This window comes from Ursus maritimus, unplaced genomic scaffold, assembly GCF_017311325.1.
Source record: "Ursus maritimus isolate PB19 unplaced genomic scaffold, ASM1731132v1 scaffold_10, whole genome shotgun sequence".
NCBI classification, from domain to species: Eukaryota; Metazoa; Chordata; class Mammalia; order Carnivora; family Ursidae; genus Ursus; species Ursus maritimus.
The window spans coordinates 76566985-76574234 of NW_024423344.1; the positions used below are offsets into that span (position 1 = coordinate 76566985).

Genomic DNA, 7250 nt, shown 5'->3' on the forward strand with positions numbered 1-7250 from the left:
GTAATTTGCAAGGGTTCAGTACGTCCACATCTTTCTAGCTCTGTGACCTTGAGCAAGTTAATTAATCTCTCAAGGCCTCCATCCTTTCATCTGTAAAATAACCGTACTAACAGTGTACCTTTATAATGTCAAGTGCATAACTAACACAATGCTTAACCCGTTAAGTACTCAGTAAGTCAAAGCTCTTATGATTTTATAAACTGAGTAAATTCCATTTCTCATACACGTATACTAGAATTTTAGAATTTTCAGATACTGTTGTGATTACTACAGTATACATACACTTACTACAAGTCCCATTGACATATATGTGCCATATATCATTTTTTTTACATCAGTAGAGAACAAAGGTAACCTTATTTTTCTATGGTGGTCTATGTAGTTTTGATGTTATGAAAAGTCTCCTCCTATGCAAAAACCTTGAAAATCAGATTACATTCTGGAGTCACAGACTGGAATCTGTAAGCCCAGAGGGACTGAATGCCAAACTTAAAGCCAAGGCCATAAGGCATTCATCAGAGGAAAGACCAGCATGCAGCCTGCAAAAATCCCCATTCTGCCACATCTCACTGGGATTCTCAGAGCAAAGGATCAGCTTGGTGTGCTTACCGTGGAGAGCCCACTGGTGATTAGGGTTGTGTCCATTCTCAGATCAAGACTTGGAACAGTGGTGTTGGTCATATTTCTTTATTATAAGCATATCATATAGGGTTAATGTGGGAGTAATTTTCAAGTCTGAAAATTAATTGTTAAATTGACATTTGAACAACCGGGTCCCCAGGGAGCAGAGATTCGTCAGAATAGCAACGCAATTTAACAAACTGATTTTGCTTGAATATAAGACGGTATTATTGTTTTATCCTGGTTTCAAGGCTTAAAATGTTTATGCTTATCTGTATTACTAAATTTTTTCAAAAAAATTCCTCCCGTGACTTCATTAATTGCAACCCGAGCTTCTGAGGCAGGAGACGAGGTACAATTATGGCCCAAGTCAAATAAAATTTAAGCATACTTGTCGACAAACACTTTCATTATTGCCAGAACTCAATCTCTGTAGCACTACTAAAAAGCCCATAAATTACGTAAAACTGTGTGTTCTGCACTTTCCCCAAGAAACCTCCACGGAAAGCACTGTAAATGGTGTGTAGCTTTTGATGGATTACGTCGCTCTCGTTCCTAATGTAAGGTTGAGCTTCTCATTATTAAGTGGTCGTGCGCCAAGATAGTTGGTGGCCTGGCGGCCAATTAAATTTCAAATGGGCTTCAAAGACCAGAATTAGTTATTTCCCTTCACTTTCCATTCTTTGATAATAGTTTACGCAAATCCCTGAGAAATTTTTAAACGTGCGTCATTTGCAGTGGGGGGTTGAGAATTTTAAAACCCTGTTTTCCAAAAATTGTTTTAATACTGAGCCTTTCTAAATAGCAGATCGGGCCATGGGGAGAATGTACAGTGGCTACGCCAAAGGCCAGACCCGCCACGTCTTCCTTGCCCTGCGGACGACGCTGTCCCCTCCCTCCGTGTTGCAGACTCCCGGTTGCGCATCTCAGAGGGGAGAGCTCCCTGGGTGCACCCGCAAACGACACAGAGCACATCAACGTGCCCGCTGTCAGCAAATAGTTTTCAAAGGAGTAATATTAAGGAAAACACTTGAAAATTTCTGGTTGGGTTTTCCCATTGTCCTATGAAGTTATTCACTTTACACAGGGCTTTAGTGCTGGTGGAAAAAAGTACCTAGATTTCCTACACCTCCAAGCAAACAGACGAGGAAGAGCTCCAACTCCCGCCCGCAGCCCCAATGTGAACCCAAGACGCATTCTCTGATTAGCTCTGTTATCGCAACAGGGATTTGCGTGCCGCACTGAAAAGTCCCTAGAAAGCCATGTGCTTTAAAAGTTGAAATACTGTAAGTTGCTACTCTAAGGTAATCTGTTTTTAAAAAATCCATCTCAAGAGATGGGTCACATATGGATTTGAACACGGGTACTGAACGCAAAACGGCGAAAGATGCCATAGAGTTATGGATTTCCTGGCCATTCAGCTGATGTACACGGAAAGCCTGCATCTGGTGACCCCGGGGAGGAGCCCAAGGGAGGCACAGGAGCCCTTGGCTTCTCCAGCATGTCCCAGGCTGCATCCCCCAGAGCTGATGCCTGCTGCCAGCCCACCTGGGCGGTGGAGGTGGGGTGCCCGAGAAAGGTGGGGAGAAGGGGCAGGTCCCAACTAGAAGATTGCCGTGTTCTTTTTTTTAAACCTTTTTTTTTTTTTGGACATAGTTATAGAGTATCGGGATGTTGCAAAAGTCATACAGAGAGGTCTCTAATACTTGCGGAGACACTGGTAGGCAATGCATTGGCTCGGGCACAGTACCCTGAAGCTTCCCGGGATGAGCTGGAGAGCCGGCAATGGAGCTGGTGGGGAGGAGACCCGGAAATGGGCCTTATTGTTGTTTGGGGTTCCCCGACCCGGAAAGATGTGCACCCTAATATAAAAAAAGAGCAAATTGTAATGTTATCAACATATGTACCAAACTACCTGTTATCCAGCGTCCATAAATGAAATTTTCCCCTCATGAGAATAACTTGTCTAAGGTAAATAAAAGTGAATCCTTTAATATCTGGTGTACTAATTTGACCACTTAATGGAAAATTTTCTAAATTGAACTGTAGATCTCAGAGCCTTCTAAGCAGTATACCCCAGGCTTAACTGAATGTTTTTTGTTGACACAATGTGTCCCCAAAAGCACATCGCTGAATGAGATTTTTAAAGGAATTGGATTGTAGGAACAGTCATGTTTCCAATGAGCTGGACAGCAAAACAGTGCTTTAGCAATCTCCTTGCTCTTTGGGGTTGCAGTGTTGACCTAGAACCATCTAGAACGAGCTGGTCTGGGCTCCCTACCCAACCCCTGCTGTCACTAGACCTGCCCCTCCTGTATCTTCACTGTTTATTTTGTAGTATTAGAGACCTAAGATTTTGTTTGAGAGGAACACCTGCTGATAACTAGTTTGAAAACCAACCAACTGGACAATGTCTACGAGCAGATGAATCCACTTGGCCACAGGGTAGGGTTCTCACCAGAAGACTGAGGTTTCCTGGGCTTTGAAGGCTGTCCCAGGAGATGCTCCCATGGGTTCTCGGGTTCTGTAGGAACAGTCTGGTCTCCTCTTCCCACTGGCAGATCTCTCTGCAAGCAACACGCCCCAGGGTGAAACTCGGAGCTCGCCCTCCTGTCGAGGCGGGAGACCCGTCGATAAACAAGCAGCTATGGTTCAAATCAATGGAGGCAAAACGTGAATGGCTTGAATGAATAGTCAGGAAGTATCCAAGATTGGGTTTTTGAAAAATCCCCCACATCAGCCTGCAGCAGAATGAGGAAATGCCATCGTGAATCAGGGTGAGGAAACACAACTGTCTCTCTGTAAAGTTAATTAACAAGCGAGCTGTTGACTGAACGCTCTTTCAATCCGTCCTCTCGCTCTGCAGGACGGAGCCCGCCCTCCATGGTCATCTGTGCCCCCGACTCTCGAGCACTGTGCACATCACCACTGGCTTCAAATGAAATGACTTTGCCCCTCTTGCAGCTCAGTTTCCTTGTTTGCTGACACAATGGAAATGAGCCATATGCCTAACCATTTAAAAAATATTTTTTAACTAGGCTTTTGGGGCAATTTACTCCAAAATCCACACTTTTTCCCCCATTGTCATCAAAAGCACATCGTACTCCTGAGGACAAAACACCAAAGCACGGTCGAATCCAAGTTGTTCTGGGTGCTATATGTTTCATGGAATGCCAGGCACACATACTATTAAAAATTATATCCCTGATGTTATAATGAGATTTAAAATCTGGCACACTCCCTGGATAATAGATCATATGATTATAGGTCTTATGAAAACTCTTCTGTGATATTTCAGATTCCAAATAACACCCTCGGCCAAAGAATAAATCAATGGAAACTACTAACAGCCGAGAAAATCCGTATTGGAACCATTCTAAGAAAGCCCCCGTACGATAGCTTTATTTTTACTGGGTAAGCCTTTGCCTCGGACGTGAACTTTCACTGGAAGTGAAATTATGGTACAACCCGTCAGAAAAACAAACTGTCCATCTGTGCTTTCACTAGTCCTCAGCACGAAATAGGGGAAGGAGAGACATCGTCAGATGCTCTAAAAAGATTAACTTTTCAAACTTAGAAGTTGTTGTTTTATGGCTGTAGATCAGCCGACACCTGTAAGAGCAGAATTTTGCAAATTTTCCTCCTTTCATTAGCACTGCAAGACTTCAGATCTTTCACCAAGGTTCCTTCCATCCGTTTCCAAGCCCTTCTATGGATGATGGGCCTGGCACTCTGATCCAGTCAGAGACCACTGAAGGATTTACAAAATTATATTTATTGTTTTCCTCCCCTAAATTATAAAGAGCATCTTTGGTATTCTATGGTGTTATTTCAGATATGCAAATGACAAAATTTTTGGAGTTTCATGATGTCCATCAAAGATTAGCCATCCAATCAGGGAAGGGCCATGACCAAATTTTGGGAAAAGCAGATTAAATCATAATTTGGTCAGGGGTGGCTGTGGGACTCACCATGACCTCTACCTTATCCTTGGAGCACACTGTTCTCCGAGCTCTGTCCCATGGACTTGTGCTGCGTGGGCTCCTGGTCAAGCAACTTCTTGGGTTTTGGGCCTCCACACAGTCGTAGGGCTGTCCTAATCACACAACCAACCTTTCTGGTCCACAACCTCAGCTTGTCCACGAAGCTTTTCCAGGCCTCCATGTGTCCCTGGTACAGACCAAGGAAGAGACAGCACCTTGGGACTATAGCAGGTGGAGACAAGCATTTATTAACTCAGGTTTCCTGCAAACACAGCACCAGGAACAGTCACAATGAGGAAATGAAAGTGAGAGCTACTTCTCGAGGTGAGAATGAATGATTGGCAAGAGCCATCAATGACCTATGCTTGAGAGGGGGACAGAGGCAGAGGCCGAGCACCGTGGTGCCCCCAAAGCCCACCCCCATGCCACACACCTCCACCACCTTCTGAACAGCATGGCCGTCCTCATCCTGCACCTGTCCCCTTGCACCAGGCTCTGGCTTTCTGCTCTCACCCTGCTGCCCAGGACAGGGATACTCATGCCATGTTCCCTTTTGTCCTTATCAACACTAACGTCTGTTGGATGCTCGCCCCGTGCCAGGCAGTGGGGGAGCGTGTTACCTACGTCCCCTAACGGCGTCCTCACTCCCACCTCGCGAGGAAGCACAATTAGTAAAATCCACCCTCACAGAAGCAGAAGAACAGCCTCCAGGGTATGCAACATGTCCGTGGTCACAGCCTCCAAATAAGGAACAGAACCAGTAAAAACCCACATCGGTCTGACACCAGAGCTGGATACCAAGGGATCCCTCAGACAGCCCCTCCCCCATGACCTCTGAGGTTACCAGGGAGCCGACCCCCTCCAGGCCAAGCCCTCCGGCCACCACAGGCTCCAGCCCCCAGGTGCTTTCTGCACACCTTTGAACACAGATGAAGTCTACCCACTCTGCCTCATAGTCTTGACCCAGAAAGCCCAAATAAGCTCTATTTCTCGACAATTCTCAGCAATTAGTCAAAGTGATTTGTATGCCTTTGTAACCATATATTCTTAAAAAGTTATGAACCAAGTTTCCCGTTTCTAGCATTGGATTTAAAAGGACTCTGACATCTTTGCATGCAGACTTCTTCTTTTCACACATGAATCGTGATGCCAAGCAGAAACGCTAGTCCACAGAAATGCAGAACTTGAACAACAAAAGCCTACCTGGGCACTTGCTTAGCGGATTGTTCTGAAATGTCCCCTCTGTCACCTTGCTGGGCTGGCAGCCCATGTCACAGACCCACACCCTACAGCTTACCGAAAACGCTTGTTTTCAGGGCTCGTGGGGTCGCTACGTTCGTTTCCATCACAGCTCAGTATCACAGTGAAGACGCACGTGATTCCATTCACCTTGTGGGAGCCTTGTTTCAAAGACTTTGAGGAAATTAGAATTTCAAAATGAAAAGTGATTTGCGTATTGCTAGTGGTATGCACTGCACGGAAGTCGCAAGCTAGTAGAGGTGGGGGTGAACGGCATGGTTAACTGTACTCTCCCAGGCTTACCTCCCCGCCTGCAGGTGATGCTGTGATTTCACCAGCCCCTGGTCTTGTTCCTCAGAAGAAGGCAGAGGCCTCTGGAATGCATATGTAGTTGTGAACTTTCTGGAACCCTCCATCATCTAAGCACGTAACCTGTCTTTGCTTTGTTGTGCTTTGCTCGTGGGACTATGTGAAGTTAATGCCAGAAAGAACGTAGCATTTCATTAAAAACTGTATTAAGCTCTCACTCTAGTATGGGTAAAATAATAAAAGAGTCGTAAAACGCAAGGGCCGAGAGGACCTCAAAATCCACTTAACTCAGTTGCCTCGTTGAACAGACAGAAACTGTAGCTCGGAGATGTTGGCTTGTCCAAGGGGTACAGCCCTCTCGTCTCATTGGGGCACGTGATGGGGGGAAGCATGGAATTCAGATGGACTCTGGGGACCCAGGTGTGCATTCCAGCTGCCCCCTTCTAGCTCTGCGGGTCACCTCCCTGTTGCCAGTGTTCGCATCTGTAGTGAAGAGACTCTCTACTTCACAGACTTTAAACAGAACGCCATAGGTCAAAGGCCCAGTTTGTACAGGTGATTCTCGGAAATGTTATTTCCCCCCTTTCTTCTTTTTTTTTTTTAAGATTTTATTTATTTATTTGACAGAGAGAGACAGCCAGTGAGAGAGGGAACACAAGCAGGGGGAGTGGGAGAGGAAGAAGCAGGCTTCCCAGCAGAACAGGGAGCCCGATGCGGGGCTCGATCCCAGGACCCTGGGATCATGCCCTGGGCCGAAGGCAGACGCCTAAAGACTGAGCCACCACCCAGGCGCCCCTATTTCCCCCCTTTCTAAAGGCATCTTGAGCCAGCAGGTATGATGGGGTGGTCTACCTGGCTTCAGCCTTCAGTCACCCTATTGTACCAACCAGCCGCGTCATCATTTGGCGTCACCCTTCCCAGACAGCCCCGGCGCTGTTCTGTGCAGTGAGCTCAGAGGTTGCCGCAGGTAACCCCCAGGGGGGAAGCTGAGAGGCCGTGGTTGACCCAGAAATCTGTGACTGTTCCTGGAGGGCTGAGCTCCTAGACTCCTCTGAATAGATGCACTCTTGGCCCATGGTTGGACATGGGAATGGGTCC

The 7250-nt window shown here is 46.3% G+C and overlaps 1 long non-coding RNA gene across 1 annotated transcript; it reads right to left on the reverse strand.

The window, feature by feature from the left end:
• Nucleotides 1-714: 714 nt before the first annotated feature.
• Nucleotides 715-5194, reverse strand: LOC121100278. Its single transcript, XR_005832039.1, has 3 exons — nucleotides 4593-5194; nucleotides 3080-3266; nucleotides 715-2483 (listed from the first exon to the last, which is right to left on the reverse strand). It is a non-coding gene; the product is annotated as an uncharacterized LOC121100278 (long non-coding RNA).
• Between the last annotated feature and the right edge of the window lie 2056 nt (nucleotides 5195-7250).